Below are 20631 nucleotides of genomic sequence, written 5' to 3' on the forward strand. Positions count from 1 at the left end.
TGTTGAGATTTTTGAAATTTACACAACACCTTATCTGGCCGTTCTTCTTCACGGGCACGATGTTGGATAGCCATCGGGGGTGTTGGATAGGTTTGATGAATCCTGCGGCAAGCAATTTCTGCACTTCTTTGACTATTTGCCCTCCTATTTCCACGTGGAATGTCCTGGCAGGCTGGGATATTGGCCTGGCCTCTGGGTCTACATTCAACGTGTGTGCAACTAGCCCAGGGTCTAACCCCGGCATTTCATTGTATTCCCATGCGAAGATGTCCTTGAATTCTTTCAAGAGCAATATCAGCTCTGTTATTTCCTTCTCTATCAGGCTTGCACTAATTAAGATAGGTCTTGGTCCCTGTGAAACAGATCCCAAGTCAACTTCTTCCATTTCTTCTTCTGCCGCAACCTGTGCTTCTTTTTTTGTCGCACTTTCTCATTCTCTTTTTCACTACTTTCTTCTTCTGACTTTTCTTGAACCATGCAACACCCTAAATCCTCGTGCTGCCGTTCATGGGTGGGGCCCTTTTGTATTTCACTCGTGGGCCCCGCACCCCTTCATAACTTATACACAATCCTACCGTTAGGACCTCGGATCCTGACGCAGTGAGGTGTATCCTCTGAGTCCACGGTTGGCGCTTCCTTTCTCTTCCTTTTTGTGGCCAGTAACTCCCTTAGGTCAGGCTCGGGATCATCCTGGATGTCTCTCCATTTAGGCACAAAGGTACCTTGTGGCCTTGACACTGAATTTTCCCCGGATGGCGCCTATTGATTATAGAACATGGTTTCTACTAAGTGAGCTTCTGCCTGCTCAAATGGTGAGTGATTCGCTGCTATGCGTATCATCCTGCCATTCAATCTTCCTTTCACACATTGGTGATAGGTGGACGGGACTAGCCGGTGTTTATGCAACCATGGCCTCCCCAGAAGCCCGTGGTAGGATACTTCAGTTTTTACCACATGGAACCGTGCTAAAGAGGCTATGGGGCCGACCTTCAACCACAGCTGAATGTGGCCTGCTGTGTACTTGCCCCTTCCACCGAACCCTGTTACTTCCATTGGACATCCCTGGATCTTTCTTTCTGAAATTCCTGCTGCCTACAGAGTGCTTAATGGAATGAGATTCACAGAAGCACCTATATCTACTAAAGCTCTCTTTATGGGGATTTGATTTATGGATTCCGCCAAGTATAAGGGTCTCCTGTGGTCTGGATACTCCACTTCCATATCTTCATCACTGAAGGTGATTTCGGTTGACTCTTGCAAGAGAGCCCTTTCATCTGATATTTCTGTCGATAGACATTCTACTCCTGCACCAGAGGCGATGCTCACCAAAGCCTCTGCGGCTACCTTTCTTTCCTTTGCTGAGAGTCCCAGCTAATCAAACAAATTTCTGAACTTAGAACTCTGTTGTAGAGTGGTAATGGTCGCCGCAGGCAAAGTTATGTTTTCTTCTTCGTCCTCTCCTGGGTCAGCACAAATTACCACTGCTACTACACCCTTCCCTTTATGGTTTGGGAGTGGGTTTCTTTGGACTTCCTGCTGGGAAAATTCTAAAGTTCCTTTCTTTATCCTACGGTGCACTAGTCTGCGAAGTGCCCAACATTCTGCGGTGGCATGTTGGACATAGTTGTGTAAATGATAAAAACGTGGGTCCCTCATTTCTTCCTTGGTGGGCTCCCTAGCAACCTGGTTAGGTTTGAAAACGCCATCCGCTATCCATTTGTCTAACAGTACGTCTAGCTCCTTCGCGGTGCATGGTATTGTGGGGGAGTATCGTATTCTTTCCCGTCGGTCTTCTCTCTTCGCTCATTGGTGGATACCGCCATGGCTTGCGGGGCACTCCTTTTGTCCGTGCTTGGCTTTACGGACTGGGCAGTTTTTCTTGCCTTTTGTAACAGCTGTGCGAATTGGGAGATTTCAAGGTTTTCTAGGACTGCCCTGTATTCCCTGATCATATTCGTCATGCACATCTCCACCAGCGTCCTTTCCTCACAATGGTCATAGCAATCGAGTGCTATGTCCCTAAATCTCTTGATGTACTCCATCAAGTCTTCACCATTCCTTTTTTAGTCGCTTGCAATGTTGCAAACGTCACCGTTTCTTCTCCGTGAAAGTACTTGGTACAAAATACATCCACCATATCATCCATGTTGGGATCGATCCTGGCTTGCTTTAAGCCAATGTACCAGGTATAAGCCGGTCACACAATGACTTAGAAAACTCTCGAAGACACAAGTCCTCGTCTGCAACATAAGGGCCAAGCGTATCAATGAACTTGCTTACGTGCTCAACAACACTTCCCTTCCCGCCGTCATATTGTGCGAATACTCGCAGTTCATACCTCTCGGGGTATGGTTTACTGAGCACCCTTAGCGGGTATGGGGGTCTACGTGCGTAGAATCTCTCCTTTGGCCCTTTGGCTCTCTCTTGCTCCAAGAGAGTTGCTACTTCTGCCATAGTAATAAAACGTTGATCCGGATTCTGTGGGACACCACCTACTATTGTCTTTTCTGCCCCATGTTCTGGATCATGCTGGCTTCATTTTTCTTTTGTTCTATCCGTCTTTAGTTGACGAATTTCTTCCATCATTTGCTGTTGTGAGTGCTGTAAGGCCTGCAATACTTCGATGAAGGTGTTGGCATTGTCTGCGGGGATCCTCAGAAGAGGTTGGGGTCCAGCCTCCATCTCGTTAGCACCTTCTGCCTGATTAGGCTGTGGTTGGTAGGGCGTTGTAGGCCTTGACTCAACTTGTGAGGGTACAGCACTCATGTTGCGCGTAGTTCTGGACTTTGGAGGCATTTGTTTGTGAGGGCTCTTATCCCTGAACTATTTCTTAACTCCCCAGTAGAGTCGCCAATTTAATGTAGGGGCCTTTTTTGCTATGTTGGGCCGGGCTGCCCCTTTGTGAATGTAGCCCAAGTGTTCTAGGTTGCAGGAGTCGAGACTGGGCCAACTGGAACTCAACTTGGCCGGTTTGTACGTGAACTATGCCTCGTCTGCCAGGTGAGTGCTTACTGCAGACTGAGTTGTTCCAGAGAAAAGCTTACAACAGGCAGAGCTGTTTCAGAGAAAAAAAAAAAAGTTTTCGGTAGGCAGATACAATTGATAAGACAAAATCACGTATTCTGGAATGACCAGATAGTTCTTTTAATAAGAAATGACCAAACTACAATAACATTAGCAATCTTTGACAAATAAATAGTAAGGGCAAATGGTAATAAGGATTTAATCGACAACTTGTCTAAATAAATTCAATTCGGTCTGCGAGAGTAAGGCCAAAGAGGAAGAACGCCTCTTCTCAACGCAATTAACCTCCGAGGAAAGAAAACGGGATTCCTGCAGCGGAAGTTAATGGGTTTGAGGTAGGCGGACCTGAATGGACACTTCCCAAAATAATTATAGAAGAGAACAGGGATTCGAGAGGGAGAGAAGGGAAGGGGCCTATTGGTGCATGCCACTATCACTTGCTCTTTTTTTCTCTCTTTCTTTCTTTCTTTTCTAGTCTTTTCTTAGTAATTCCCACAATGGTCGTTTTTTAGTGTTATGCTCCTCTGTTCTTCTAAGTAAGTTACAGAGTATTTTCTTTAAATTGTGTTGTATTGCTCTTGTGCCTGTTGTCCCCTCTTGCACACGGCAGAGGCGTCCTTTTATAGTGCCTGCCGTGACCGATCTTTTACTATTCTACCCCCTAACCGTTTCTTGTCTAGTTTGGGCGCACTCGCAAATCCTTACTGCTCTATCTGCGAGTCCCTCTGTCACAGACACAGACAACGTTTTGTCTGTTAGTCCGCCGCGGCACCTTGTCCTGCCGCAGTGACGTTTCTCTCTCTCTATCCCTCATGGCATGCACCTATTGGTTCCCACTCAGCTGTTGACACCCCATTTTGCAACCTCCATTTAACCTCACATGGAGGGTAAAATGGTACTTTCACTTTAAAAATATGCATCTTGATTCTAGCCATTAGATCATTGGACTCATTTCACCAAAATAATCTTGATGTTGTAATGATCAAATCGACTGGTCATAAGCCCTAATCGGACCATTAGATTGAAAGTTATCATCAAATCAAGTTTTAATGGCTAAGATATACTATCACAAATTGAGTCCGACTATATGTGATTATGAACAATTGATTTCAATTGGTTATAGGTGTAATCAATTTGAGAACAATGATGTGTCATAATTTAATTGGTTAGGACTACATTTTATGGTGAGGTTGCATACACCTAATTAATTAGATAGTTAAACATTAATTATTCAATGAGTAATTTGTGTAATTATCTTTTAATTAGAGTAAATTGGGAACCAATTAATTCTGAAATGGGAGTGATTGGAGCCATTTAATGTTAATTGGGAGCTAATTTGGGACCTATTAATGTTAATTGTGCTGAAACCATTTTCTAACAAATGACCTCTGCTCACTATTTCATCAATATCTCTCAGAATATTTTGAATCTGTGAATGAGGTTAATTTTCCTAGAAACTAGACATCCAGGGCTTCAATTTGAGCACAAGAACGAGACAATTCCGATCAGAATTGGGTCAGATATGATTTTTCGAAGTTAGCTCTGCAAGCTGTTACAGCAGCTACCGGAAAACCGAATTTTGGCTTGCTCCCCACTCCCACCAATCTCTCCATTTAATGCACCAGATTTTTCCCAAGGCTAAAATGAGGTCTAGGTTCATAATCCTTGTCAACCCTCATTAAATGGCCTTCCATTCATATTCCCTCCACTACCACTATATAAACCCTCCCCCTCCTTCATTCCAAGACACAAAAACCCCCTCTCTTCTCCTCTCTTGAATTCTAATGAAGTTGAGTAGTCTTGTCATATCTTGGTCTTCCTGAGACTCAAGGTATTGAGTGAGACTCACTTTCCCTCTCCTAGTTCTTCTTTTCCTCCACTTTTAGGATTTCCCTCGAGAATCTCCTCCTCCCCCGTATGGATCTTGCATGAAGGTATAATCCCTTTTCCTAACTTGTTTCTTGTGTTTTCATGATGAGAATTTAGGATCAAAACATGATAATGATCATTTAAATTCCTTTGAATATGTTTGAATGTTCTTAGTTGTTCTAATATGTTCTTCACATGTTCTTGGTTGTTCATCACATGTTCATGCATATCACTAGTTTTAATCTTAAATCCATATCAAAAATATGAAAAACATGTTTGTTTAATAATTCTTTCAAATCCTTGACTCTAGGTTATCACCATCCACACACATTCACTAGAATTTATTTTTCAATCCAAATGTAATGCTCAATAAATTGAATTAGGGTTTATCACATGCACACACCCATCAAATTCAACATGCAAATTGATTGACATATTAGATGATATGATATGATTGTTGGCCACCATAGTCTAGAAGACCGGTTTCACCGGGCAAGGTGGGTGCCTAACACCTTCCCACCTTGTAACATAGCCTCCGAACTTAGATCAAGGGTTAGTAGATCAAGTGCTTATCCTTGTAATTTTCAATTTCTAGATTGTAACTAGGAAACAAAGTCATGTACTTTATCTTAGATTGTATCTAGGACCAAAGCCGTGTAATTTCATATGTTCAATATAAATTCAATTTCAAATTAATAAAATGACGGATTTTTCAATTATGGTTTTCTTATTTATTCCAAAAATTAAATAAGTGGCGACTCCATTGTAAAACCCTTAATCTAAAGGGGAAAATATAACTAATCGAACCTCCATTTTGAGAGGCAATAACACGACTCCACCCATTCACGTGGGTTTGGCCCAGCATTCATAAAAACGGGTCGGGGGCGCGGTCTCTCACATCAGCCGTGCCTCTTTTGGGTGGTAAGCCATCCCAGCAAGATGTATTCCCCAAAAGAGTTTGAGTAGGAACCTCAAAATAGGCCTTCCCCTCTCCCCACCTCCAAACCATGCCCTCTTACCTCTGACCCATGACCCCACCATGTCCTGTATTGGCTGGGTATAGGCTGGTGGTGTCTGGGCCTTGCGCGTGGTTTATGTCTGAAGTCTGCCTGCTGTCCATGTATCTGTCGTGTATTGGACATTTTGCTTGCATTACCAATCGTCCGTTCTTGGCTTTTCCCAAGCTGTTACTCTGATTTCCCACCCCATAGGGTCTGGACTTTACCGAGTACTGGGCTTTTTGTTCTCTTTAGCCCAATTCTTTAATTGCCTTAGCTTCCCACCGTGTTACTCGGCCTTTCCTGCCGCGGCGATTTTTGTTCCTGCTGGGCCTCTTTCCAGGCCTGCCGTTCCTTTCTTTCCCCCAGTAGCTTAAGAGAGCCTACTGGTGTTCTTACTCATGGGCTCCATTGTCCCTTTCTTTTTTTCCCTTTGGGCCTGCGACCCTTTTACTTTCCTTGGGCTTCCTCGGCCTATTTACTGACTTTGCTTTCGCATGAGCTTTTACTAACTTGATTGGGCTTCCCCGACCCAATCTCCTCATACTCATCCTTGGGGTTCATGGGCTTGCCATCAACCCCTACTTTCTTTGTTTACATTGCCTTGGGCCTGCCGCGACCCATTCTCGCTTTTTCATATCATACATTACCCATGGGTGTCATTTCTCTCTTTCCGGGCCCTTTGGGCCCATTTGCTTCCTCAAGACCCATTTATTCATGTTATGGGCCTGTGTTCTATTCTTCCTGCCGCTTGGGCCTAACAGTCTTATTCTATGCCTGCCACTCTTATTGCCTGCTTTGCTGGGTTGGGCTGGCTTTACAAAAATGACCCTCAACAAATGCAAACTTTGAAAGCCCAAATAAATAGAATCTTCTTCTAAAAATAATAATAATAATAAAGAGAATCTCAAGGCATGAGTCACATGACAAAACCTCATATTCTCTCACATAACCACATGAGATCTCTACTTTTATATGATTATTATTTATTATTATTCTAGCAAAAAATAGTTTCTTCTATATTTCTTTTAAAATAATTGTTTCTTATATAAAATTTTTAAAAGTAATCATATAAATTTCTTCAATATAAATATTTGATGCACAACTATAGATAATTAATATATATGTATTTACTCTATTGGTTAATTCAATTAATTAATACTTTGACATTGCAAACTTTATTAAGGTGGAAGCCTATGTAAAGAGAATAAGACATGCACTACATTGCAGAACCTCGTACTCTCTCTCTCTCTCTCTAAAACCATTTGTGTTTTTTATTTAAAATGGTTTTTAGAAATGAATTAAGTTAAACGATGTTTTAACATTTTACTTCTCTGTTTTCTCAATTTTTGCTTTTACATATAGTATATTAGTTTAGATATTGATTTCTGAGAGACCTATTTGGGTGTATTGGGATTTGGGTTATTGGAAGAGTACCTATATAGCTATACACCATTTCTTATATCTCCAATCTTTAGTGAGAGTACTATCCAGAGGTGCTTTCCTACAATTACTACTACCAAACTTGTTGGTTGGATTGAAACTCAATCTCAGAGTCTTTTGGTTTGCTAGTATTGATATGTTACCCTCTTCGATTGGTGGTTTTATATAAAGGGTTGTTTTATACCTTGGACCAAAAGGATAAGCAGTGAAATTGAATTAATGTCGACAACTACAAAGTCTTCAATGGCTGCATTTAAGGTGCTTTGGAGGCTATGGAAGGGACAACTAAATATATATAATTAAATCAAAACTCATCTCATCATCACAAGATCCTTAAATTGGGATCCCTCCACAATATGATGTCATGCCCATGGGTTCAACATATCTTCTCTTTGTTGCCACAACGACAGATACCTCTCTCTCTCGGAAAAAAAATCCTAGATAGTCTTGAATTAGTGCTTTGGACTATCACAAAGTAGGTGGGCCCTACACGTGGATCTCACCATGGGGCTCATCCACTTTGTGAGAGCCTAGAGCATCACTCCGGGACTACTTAAGTATTACTCTGTCTCTCTCTCTATGCTAAGTTATAAATAGGACTTTTTCACATTGTGCCTTTACACATATATGTATGATTGAGCAACGCAAGGGGTTCTATTTGGAGGTTGTCTATTAGCCTTCTAACTTGTGCTTCTTTCAACATATAGTAGTTTTCAAATTATTTATCAAATAAAACGTATTTCTTGAGGTTTTCTTAATTTTTCTATTGTAAACTATTTACTAGTGGGGTAAGTCACTAGATTAGAGGAATGATATTGATAGTTGAATATGCACCTTTAGATTGATTCATTCTCTTTGCCCATTAAAGAATAGAATATAACATTAACGTTCATAAAAAAAAAAAAGAATATAACATTAACAGTCCTCTTGGGTTGCGTTTCTTACACTTGAGCATGGGCCTCGTAAACCTAGTGGCCATTGAATTGGCACATTCTCATGCACAAAGCGCTTAGAGATCTAGTGAGAAAGGGTTCGAACTGTGAGGTTAGCAGCATGTTGTAATTATCTCTTAAAAAATAAAGCTTTCATTTTGAAGTGAAGTTGTGATGTGGGCCTTAACTTTGATGAGGAGTTTTGTGGTCTTTAAGCCTAATTCGTGAGAAGAATATCTGGGCATTTTAAGCCCAACCTATAAGACAGTAGATTTTTGGGCTTTCTTGTAGTGGACAAGGATTGGGCTTCTAAGCCTATTTTCTGTAGTAATAAGCTTCAGGCTTTTTAACGTCGTGCTAAGTAGTGAAGAACAACCAACTTTTATTTTTCCAAAAATGTGAGTTCCTAGTGGATACTAGTCAGTGGTAGCTCATGGCTTGTCCAGAAGAGAAGAGGAATTAGAGGGCATACAATAAGCCCTCAAAGAATTTTACAAAAAGGCTAATTATTGATGCGCACAGCTTATTACACACTTCAATAAACATAGTTTATAATAAAATCATGTTCTGAAAATACAATTTCAGCTTTTTGTTTCATACACAAAAGGTGTAACAATCACCATTATTTACAAAATTTGTTTAGTATCTACCATTATGATCAAGTACAATGAAGTTCCTTTTCTCTCATTTTTATGATGGCAACTCCTGTCTTTGTCAAAGATGGGGGGATCATTAAGGAAATCTAAACAAACTGCTTAAAGTTGATGCATGCAATTATGAGCACAGAAGGGTCACCACTGAACATGGAACTCTAACCAGTTCGTTCTTTATTTTTATTTTTTATTTTTGGTTCTATGTAATCTTTCCCTGACTGTTCTAATCCTATTTTCCATAGACCCATTTTCTTAATTCCCTCATAATCATTCGGACGTTTATTCATCTTTGACACCCTATGCGTCCAGTGATCTTCAATTCCATGTTATTCAATAACTTCTCAGATTGTTTAAAAATGTCTTCACATAAACTTAATAATCCCATTACATTCATCTCCAGATTGGGCAGACATATTGTAGTTTAAATTAGCGATAAATCTGCTTTATCTATAAAGGATTTCCTTCTCATATTTGCCATTAAAATCTGTCTACTCCACAGTTCCCTTCTTTCCTTCCAGTATAGCAAGGATCCAATAGAGTACCCTATGTACCCTCCCATAACTCCATCTTCACCCTTTTTTTGTTTAGCATATTAATGAGAAATCTGTTACTCACCAGAATGCAAAACTCAACCGAAAGCTGATCCAGCCACTGCATCATCATAGAAAGAGCCTCACATAACTCATCATTTCCATCCAACACTTTTAGTATCTCACACAAACTCCTGTTGGCATCATGTTTGATCAATCAGAGGGAGATTGAGGGGCAATCGAAATCTGTATAACCTGCTTCTCTTAAGATACTTCTTGTACAAAATGATCATGATCTTGAATGAACTCAATATAGACTCATTTAACGATTGCATTGTTATGGAAATTGCCAACCAAAAATCCTAATGATTGTTTTTCACTACTGGTTACAAATACACGGATTCATAGGAATATATATTCTATACCATGCAACTGGACAGATAAGAACTTTTTTTTCCCCCTCTTTTTTTACTTTAATTTGGTTATAAATTGATGGATATAGTTATATATACTAGATCATGTCACATTAACTTCCAGTATATTTATTGCATAACTTTATTATACTCCCCACATTTACTCCACACACACTCAATTAAAAAAAAAAAAAAAACCTCTATTTATTAATGAAAATTTATTAAAACAAGTCTAATTTCTAATAGCAATAGCAATGCAAATGGAGAAACAACAAAGGATGAGGTAATTTGTGAGGAATTGGTGTTGTAACTATAGCTTAAAGATTAGTTTTGTCCTCCTCAAGAATCAATCCTGGAGCAACATCTGTTGGAACAGACATTTTTGATGGGAGAATAGGCAATGGAGCTTCAAAATTGAGCACATGATGAACTACTTGCTTTATTGAAGGTCTGAGGTTGTAATTAGGATGAGCACACCAAAGGCCAACAATAATCAAGCACTCCATTTGTTGCTCGTCAAAATTTCCACCTAGCCTTTGGTCAGCTGCTTCAAGTACCTGTCCTTTTCTATAGGGCTCCCGAACCCACTCCACCATGACTGCCTCCTCTTCTATGGCCATGTGGTTGATTGCTTTTCTGCCATAAGCTATCTCCAGCACAATTCCAAAACTATAGATATCTGATTCCTTGGTAGCCTTACTAGTTGTGATATATTTTGGAGCCATATAACCCATAGTGCCTACCAAATTAGTGGTTTGTGACCCTGTGACATGGTCCACAAGCCTAGCTAGCCCAAAGTCTCCAAGTTTAGCATTAAAATTTGAATCAAGCATAATGTTACTTGATTTTATATCCCTATGCAAAACGCATTGTTCCCATTCTTTGTGCAAGTAAAGCAAGGACGAGGCCAAGCCTTGAGCAATTTTGTACCTCACTGCCCACATCAATGCAATTTCTTCTCTAAAAATATGTGAATCTAAGCTTCCATTGGGCATGAAATCATAAACAAGCAGAAGTTCTCTTTTTTCGTGGCACCAACCAATAAGTTTTCCCAAATTCTTATGTCTCAATAGACTGATGATTTTTACTTTTGATTTATACTCGTTTAATCCTTGTTTTGACCCTTTTGCCACCCTCTTCACAGCTACAAAGGTGTTTGAGTCCCTTAAAAGTCCTCTATAAACCGCACCAAATCCTCCTTGGCCTAGCTTTTCTTTATCATCAAAATCATTTGTTGCATGAACCAATTCATTGTATGAAAACTTCCTAGGTCCTCTGGCCCTTTCAAATTCTTCATCAATGTAGTCATCAAGGACATAATCTTCTTCTTCATTCCTCCTACTCTTTTTCCACAAGGCAAATAGAACCAATGCCAACCCACCAACCAAAACAAATCCACCTGAACCAAGCCCCACGGCTGATGTAGGACATAATTTACTATTTAATTATTGTAATTTATTATTTTTGGTATTTTTATGTAAAAAACGTTATTTTAGGTTTAGGTGATTATTTCCTTGTTTTTAAGTGCATTTAATGCTTTTTAAGTCAAATTTGATTCTTGTTATGGTTAGGTATCAATTAGGAGTTATTTTAGATTATATTTTCTTGTTTGTCAAGTTTTAAGGAGCCCTTAAACAGGCCTCTAAGTCTGTAAACGTTTTTCATAGTTTATTATCAATAAAAATTTAGACTTGTGTCTTTTGTGTTCTCTGGTGGATTCCAGACCTATCACTTTGTAGATTCAAGGACCCATCGTGAATTCGAGGTATACTACCAAGAACTAACAGTTTAGTTTCTGTTCCATCAAGAGAGCATCGTGTGTGCTTCTCTTTAGGCTTCCGCGACATCAGTTGGTATTAGAGCCTTGACTTACCCTGGTCTAATTGCTAACTGGTGAGACGGTAACTACCACCACAACAACGACGAATAACTTAGCGAGTATGACGTGACGTATAACAAGCACTCATAAATATCTATGCTAGGATGGCGCCGTTGAAGAATGGAAATAATAGGGATAACTGCAGTGGAGACATAACTCACGAGCAACCTATTGGTAAGCAAATTTCATATAGACCTTATAAGAGAATTGCAAGTTTTAATAGTTATTTTTTAAAAGAAGATTTTCTTGATTGGTTACTTGATCTAGAGGATTTATTTGACTATGAGAATATATGCTATGAGAGAAAAGTTGGATTTGCTTTGTATTAACTTAATAAGTATGCCTTATGTTGGTGAGAACGAGTACAATCTGATAGAATTCAACAAGGTAAAGACAAAATTCGTTCATGGCAAAGGATGAAAAAGATGCTTGCTATCAAATTTTATCCTTTGGATTGTGAAGAACTCTTGTCGTATACAATACAAGATTATTATTGACCAAGAAGTTCATACTTGAATTATTTTGAAGAGCCAAATATTCTACCGTTAAAGGAAGAATTGAATATAGAAGAAAAATATTGAGATTTTTGAGGAAATTAATGAAGGCCTTGTTATAGAAGAAGAACCTAAAATCAAGATTGTGGAGGAGATTAATGAAGATCCCATTATAGAGAAAGATCTTGAGGTTGAGATAGTAGAGACCATTAAAGAAGAAATTATAGAGGAAGTTGTCAACGATCTCGATGAAATCAAGTTAGATGATTGTCACATTCAAACTCCTATTATTTTATTGGGAGACACTGAAATAAAGTTTATTGATTTTATTGGGGTAGAAAGATTTGATTTGATCATTGACTCTTATTTAGTGAATATTGTCAATTATATGAAGATCAAGGGAGAAGAAGTTCAAGTTGCCCAATTAATGACTTTCAAGTTTGGCAAGAAGACAAAGAAGATGAAGTATTCAACATATTTGTTCTCTTGGCATGGGAGATTCCAGATTTCAAAAATGAACTCGAGGACGAGTTTGTTTCAAGTGGAGGGGTCTGATGTAGGACACAATTTACTATTTAATTATTGTAATTTATTATTTTTGGTATTTTTATGTAAAAAAAACATTATTTTAGGTCTAGGTGACTTATTTCCTTGTTTTTAGGTGCATTTAATGCTTTTTAGGTCAAATTTGATTCTTGTTATGGTTAGGTATCAATTAGGAGTTATTTTAGATTATATTTTCTTATCTATCAAGTTTTATGGAGCACTTAAACAGACCTCTAAGTCTGTAAACGTTTTTTTATAGTTTATTATCAATAAAAATTCAGACTTGTGTCTTTTGTATTTTCTGGTGGATTCCAAACCTATCACCTTATGAATTTAAGGACCCCTCGTGGATTCAAGATTTCCTACCAGGAACTAACAGTTTAGTTTCTGTTCCATCAAGAGAGTATCGTGTGTGCTTCTCTTCAGGCTTCCGTGATAACTGATGTCGTGGAAGCCTGAAGAGAAGCACACACGATGCTCTCTTGATGGAACAGAAACTAAACTGTTAGTTTTTGGTAGTAAATCTCGAATCCATGAGGAGTCCTTGAATCCACAAGGTGATAGGTCTGGAATCCACCAGAGAACACAAAAGACACAAGTCTGAATTTTTATTGATAATAAACTATGAAAAACGTTTACAGACTTAGAGGCTTATTTAAGGGCTCCTTAAAACTTGACAGACAAGAAAATATAATCTAAAATAACTCCTAATTGATACTTAACCATAACAAAAATCAAATTTGATCTAAAAAACATTAAATGCACCTAAAAATAAGGAAATAAATCACCTAAACCTAAAATAACGTTTTTTACATAAAAATACCAAAAATAATAAATTACAATAATTAAATAGTAAATTGTGTCCTACATCAACGGCTAACCCCAATGCGTTGATTTTCCTTGATACCGGATCTTTTGTGATCGTTATGTTATCATCAATTTCCAAACTTGAACTAAAATCCCATGAATAAATGGTATGTATTGCAGAAGAATTTCCTGTTGAGGCTGAGAATCCAAAAGTAACCAATTCAGGTAAGAAATGGCTCAAATCAACATTTGTGGAAAGGAACTGCCTTATAGGAACATTGTTTCTAAAACCAGTGAAGAAAACACTGAAATTATGAGAACTAGAATTGTAACTAATCCAAGTTTCATTTCTTTTCCCTTCCTTAATAGCAAATATTACTATACCATGAAATATTAACAACAGATTTCAAGGAGTTGAGATCAATACCTACATGTTCCCCAGGGGGATCCAAATAGTCGTTGCTATAGATATCAAACTCCACTGCGACAAAAGGATTATCCACTAAGTCTAATGCCTGGTCATCGCGAGAAAGACCCATAGTACTACCACCTTTGGTCAACAAAGGAATCTTTGAACCCACAGGTGCAAGGAAGAAGGCAATCCCATCTCCATATACACTTCTAATATTCTGCGAGTCAATGGCAAAGGAAAAATGGGTGGTGAAATCTGTGAGGTTTCCAGAGTCCTTGTCCCACAGTTGCATGGGTTTGAAATACGTTGCTCGACCCACCAACTCGAACGTGAGCCTGTTGCCTGTGAGTTGGATGACTTGGTTTTCAACAAAAGCTCTCTCATATGTTATGTTCGAGTCAGAAGCACTAAAACTAGTGAAGTTGAAGGATATAGCACTTGTAAATGTAATTGGGTTTAGTATTGAAAAAAAAAAGGTGATCAGGATGAGATAACAGAGGATAGAAAGCTGTGGAAAAAGGAAATGTTCGATCTTGAAGTTGTACATTACCATGATTGGAGTTTTCAAATGAGATTAGCCAAGAAATTTTTGCAGTGCAGATCTTAATATGAATCAATAAACTTATAATAACTGGAAGTCTTCTTAGAAAAAAGTCAGCATTTTTTTGAAAACTAATATAATATTTCTTGATTGGAGAGAGAATGAAGAGGAACACAGGACTTTGAATTAGATTCTCTTCAACAAAGGCTGTCAACCACTAAAAGGCGGCCAAGGACCCATGTTTTGTCTTCTATGAAGTAGCGGCTCCGCATGCAAGGCCAAAAAATGTATATGTCTATATATATATATATATATATTTTTTTTTTTTTTTTGATAGGGAAAAAAAATGTATATATTTACTTGCCGAGAAATGTATATATTGACTTGCTAAAAAAAAATATTATATGCTAAATTAATTTACTATAACCACCCTAATAAAAATGTGTAACACTCTGATTTGAGAATTACAAAAATTTAGATACTGATGTTATTTTTTGGGTGAAACTACAATGTTAATCCCTCAAATTTATCTTGTGTGCGTAATTACTCCCTCAAGTTTGAAACAAGCACAATTGGTCCCTTAAATTTTAAAATTAAGTTGTATTAATTCTTTTACTAACTGCCATTAATAGTGTTATTTATATGACTAACGAAATTATGACTAGGCATTTTTTTAATGATGTGACATTTTTTTATTAAAAAATTACAAAATAAAAATACAAAATTCAATTCTCAAAGATTTTGAAAAATAGAATTCCAAGCCCTAGTAGCCGCCGGCTCCAAATCCTGACAAAACAGAATTCAACAAGAAGCGAAACCAGAATTCAATTCTTAAAGCTGTCGATCTACACCGCCCACCAGCAAAGAAAAGTTTAACTTTCTGTATCCGAATTGGGACCAATGAGAAAGGAGGACTCCACCACCTTTTAAGCTATATTTTAATCACAAATGTACAAATAAAAATACCTTTTTTTTTTAATAAACATAGGTCATGCAACACAAAGAACCACAAATCTATATAGAAAGACCGTACTGATTCACAGACCAATGCTAAAACTTAGTGTGCAATTCTCTTCAAATTGAAAAGTCAGCTTATTTTACTATTCAACTTATTTTTGCTACTATTCATGAGCCTCACTGTACTTTTTGGTACTATTCATAGGTCTCATTGTACTATTTCAGCTAACTTTTACCTTTATTTATAGTATTTTCAACACAAAGTTTTCAATTTTAGCAAAATAAATGAATCCCAAATAGACTCTTACTAGTTCCTTTCTTAATCTAGAAAGGGGAGACAATAATTGTTGGCACACGAACACCAAGCATATCAAACTTGAAGAAATAAGGAGCTGACGGTAGCTAAGGCTTAGGTTTCCACCGGCGGTGGCAGCTAGGGCTTTGTACAATAAGAGAAAATACTTTTTTAATTTGGTATTGGGTTGTTGTGGGTTTTTTTATTTTTTATTTTTTACAATACCTAAACCCAAGTAGAAATAAGGATCATGAGCCTAATACTTGTTATTTGGTGGACTGGGCTCAGTTCACCGTAGCTATGTTGAGCTGATTATGAACTAAGTTGTGCATAAAACATAGATCCTACAACACATATACAAAATATATACGTAATGTACAGTAAGGAATAGTAAAGCAATAATAAAAATAGGTAAATAAGACGTCAGGAATCCTCATAAATATAAATGATATTTCATTATTTTTTTGGGTTTTAGTACGTTAGGTCCTTTTTCCACTAGGATGTGTCACAAGGTCTAAATAAGTTCAAAAGTCACAGACTTAGATAGCTCTGTGCAGGCTTCTAAGACTTGTAAGGTTTGAATCTCTTTGAATCCAAGTGTATCATCTAATGTCTGTTTCAGGATCCCTCACAGTGTTTTCCTACTTTTCTCCCTTTTTGAATTTTAAAAAGGTTTTTTAAAGGATCTTTGTGCTCTGATTCCTTATTGCTGAATGGTTTTTGTTGATGGCTTCACCCCCTTTTATAGTACCTTCCTAGGGTTTTTGGTGTACCACTAATTTCATCTATTTGTTGCCTTGAGTACCATAACTAATGTTGTGTTAGCAACATTGGTAACTGGTCACTTCCTTATTTTTTTCATTATTTTCCCCTTTTAAGGTTTCCCCCAAAAATTCCCCAACTGACCTTCCTTTTGTGGGAGATCCCAAGAGCTAACTTTCAATCTTCTCTTCCAAAGCTTCTAGATGCTTCTTTTCAAACCCACATTTTTGGCTGCTTCACCTTTTGTTGTTTTCTCTAAATGGGCAGATTCCTCTCTGTCAGGCTGAAAGATCCCTAACCACCTTTCTTCATGGTCCACCTTCCTGCATTCCTCGAGATACTAGGCTTCTTTTCATGAAATGCTGATTCCTAAGTCATCAGCCTTTTTCTAAACCATGGGCGGTTGATGGGACATGCCCATCTTCGTTCCTTGTGTCCGCATGCTCCCTTGAGTTGTCTCAATCCCAGTTGATCTCTTTCCGCATTTCCTGAGGATCCTAGGTTTTTGGGAATCCCAAAGGAATCCTAGTCCAGTCCCTTTCTAGGCTCCCCAGGAAATCTTCCTCACAAAGGCGAGGCTGAGCTTCCTTTTTTCCTTTTCCTTTCTTTTTTAAGGCCCAAAACTTGCCCATTCATGGTTTTGGGCCTCTTGCTTATTTTAAGTGGGCCTTGGTTGGCGAATTATGCCTTGCCCTTTCTTTGAGGCCTCCTCTTGCTTATTTTGGACCTCAATAGTTGTAAATATTGTTAGTGTAAATTTATTTTGTAATATTTTAATGAAAAACATGCCACGTCATTAAAAAATGCGAAGTCATTGTTCCATTAACCACGTAAGTAACATTACTAATGGCAGTTAGTAAAAGGACTAATATAACTCAGTTTTAAAACTTAAGAGACTAATTGTGCTCGCTTCAAACTTGAGGGACCAAGTGCGCACTAAGGGTAAACTTGAGGGGCCAATATTATAGTTTCGCCTATTTTTTTACCTTCCAATAATAGCTTATTGCATAAAATTTATTATAAAAATATTATGGACATAGCATTAGTCCAAAATTAATTCTGCCCCCAAACATAATCCTTAATTTTTTTTTTCTTAAAAAACTTAAATAACAATGATAAATATTAGCTCAAATAACAACAAATATTAACCAAACAAAAACAAGACAATACCCAACAACAAGTAGTGAACAAATTATTCAACAAAAAAGCCCATTATAAAACAAAAAGATAAAAATAGCTAATCATTCAAATTTGTAATTCATTCAACCTATTCAATAAAAGTAATTCCTAATTTCATTTTTCTTTTAAAAATGGTACCAAGATATATATTGTGGTTATGAGTTCTCTTTGATGGTGACGATAGTTATACTCTTTTTGGTTTTGCAACCGCAACAATTTTGCTCCCCTTAGCGATTCTTTTTCTTCTTCTTCTTCTTCTTCTTCTCTCTCTCTCTCTCTCTCTCCAAAAATAATGATCTTCCATAGAAAAAAATACATTGTCTACAAAAGAAAGTTGAAGTTGGAGTACCAAAGAAATGAGATATCAGTGGGTAGCTCATGGTTTGACCAGAAGAGGAATTAGAGGGCACAAAATAAGCCCTCAAAGAATTTTACAAGAGGCTAATTATTGATGCACACGGCTTGTTACACACTTCACTACACTCAGCCTATAATAAAATCATGTTTTGAAAACATGATTTCAGCTTTGTGTTTCGTACACAAAGGGTGTAACTATCACCACAATTTACAAAATTTGTTTAGTGTATACCATTATCAAGTCCAATGAATTCTTTTTCTCTCATTTTTATGATGGCAATTCTTCTCAACATCTCCACCAAAGATGGGTGGATCATTAAGGAAAGCTAAAGAAATTGCTTAAAGTTGATGCAATTATAAGTACAGAAGGATCACCACTAAACATGGAACTCTAACCAGTTCAGTCTTTATTTTTTCTGTCTCCGTATCCTCCTCCTTTATTCCATTATAAATTGTTATTTCTGGTTCTATGTAATCTTTCCCTGACTGTTCTAATCCTATTTTTCATGACCCCATTTTTTTAGTTTCCTCATAATCATTCGGACGTTTATTAATCTTTGACACCCTATATGTCTATATGTCTAGAGATCTTCAATTGTATGTTATTCAATACCTTGTCAGATTGTTTAAAAATGTCTTCACATAAACTTAATAATCCCATCACATTCATCTCCAGATTGGGCAGACATCTGAGACACGTATTACTTCAAATAAGCAATAAATATGGCTTACACTATAAAGGATTTCCTTCTCATATCTGTCATTAAAATCTGTCTCCTCCATAGTTCCCATCTCTCCTTCCAGCATAACAAGGATCCTATAGACTACCCTATGTACAGCTCTTTGTGTGCTAATTTCTTGGACCATGATGTCTTTTTGTTTAGCATATTAATGAGAAGATCAGTTACCAGAATAAAAAACTCAATCAATTGCTGATCCTGCAGCCGCTGCATTATCAAATAAAGAGCCTCACAAAACTCATCATTTCCATCCCACACTTTTTAGTATCTGTGTCTCACACAAACAGAGCAGTTGACATCATGTTGATCAGTGTTGAATCCCTTCAGCCTCCAAGTTAAAGCCTCAAGTTTCTCTTTCCTTTCCCTAGCAATATCTTGCTCCTGCACAGAAAAAACTTCTTTCAATTCCTCAATATTATTGATGAGAACATCAAAATCATCATCATTCAGTCAATCAGATGTGAGAGGCATCATATTCCAACCTTTCTTCACATCATCTTGATCATTCTTCCATGCTTTATATCCTACCATTAAACGCCTTACGTATTCCTTTCATTTTCTGTACTGTGCATAAATTCATACATCTTGATCATGACCTTACTCAAGCCCCACTCTGCTTTATCAGTTTATCTCCTGTACCATTCAACACTATTATAAGAAATCTCCATATTAGTTTCACTAAAGTTATTATTCACTTTATCTTTTTCTTCCTTGAATTCTTCTGTCACCTCTTCCATTCTTTCATCTTCATGCACCAATTTTCACATATCACTTGCTGAAGTCCTTCAGTTTTAACCAACAATTTAATGAGTCTCGTCTCCACATTATCTTCTTCTTTCTTGAACCACTTGATTTATATCTTCAAAGACCTTAAATCCCTTGCTACTTTGATACCAGTATTCAGAAGCTTGATTTGATTATCATTTTCTGCGTTGTTTTCTTGCATGATCCATTTGTTCATCCTCTGGTCCCTTTTTTTTTTTTGAGAATTTGTGATCGCTGTCAATTTTATCTTTCTTAACCATTGTTGTTCCCTTTTTTTGAGAATTTGTGATTACAGAGATCTTCAATTCCATGTTATTTAATACCCTCTCAGATTGTTTAAAAATGTCTTCACATAAACTTAATAATCCCATCACATTCATCTCCAGATTGGGCAGACATATGGTAGTTTAAATAAGCGATAAATCTGCTTTCTCTATAAAGGATTTCCTTCTCATATTTGCCATTAAAATCTGTCTCCTCTGTAGTTCCCTTCTTTCCTTCCATTGTAGAAAGAATCCTATATACTACCCTATGTACCCTCCCATAAGTCCATAACTCCAACTTTTCATTCCTTGCTTGAAAATTTGAAGCCTTGGACCATGATGTCTTTCTTGTTTAGCATATTAATAAGAAGATGTGTTACTCACCAGAATGAAAAACTCAAACAAAAGCTGATCCAGCCACTGCATTATCAAAGAAAACATAACTCATCATTTCCATCCCACTCTTTTAACATCTCACACAAACTCCTGTTGACATCATATTTGATCAATCAAAGGGCGATTGAAGGGCTATTGAAATCTGTATAAGCTGCTTCTCTTAAGCTACTACTTGTACAAATGATCATGATCTCAAATGAACTCAATATAAACTCATTTCACGATTACATTGTTATGGAAATTGCTAACCAAAAAACTGATGATAGTTTTTCACTATTGGTTACAAATACATGGATTCATAGGAATATATATTCTATACCATACAACTGGAAAGATAAGAACCTTTTCTTTTTCTCTTCTTTTACCTTTGGTTATA

At 37.4% G+C, this 20631-nt stretch overlaps 1 pseudogene; it reads right to left on the reverse strand.

Moving 5' to 3' along the window:
* Positions 1-10069: 10069 nt before the first annotated feature.
* LOC112003351 (L-type lectin-domain containing receptor kinase IX.2-like) lies at positions 10070-14597 on the reverse strand (annotated as a pseudogene).
* Between the last annotated feature and the right edge of the window lie 6034 nt (positions 14598-20631).

This window comes from Quercus suber, unplaced genomic scaffold (genome assembly GCF_002906115.3).
Source record: "Quercus suber isolate HL8 unplaced genomic scaffold, Cork oak 2.0 scaffold_21, whole genome shotgun sequence".
Classification (NCBI taxonomy): domain Eukaryota; kingdom Viridiplantae; phylum Streptophyta; class Magnoliopsida; order Fagales; family Fagaceae; genus Quercus; species Quercus suber.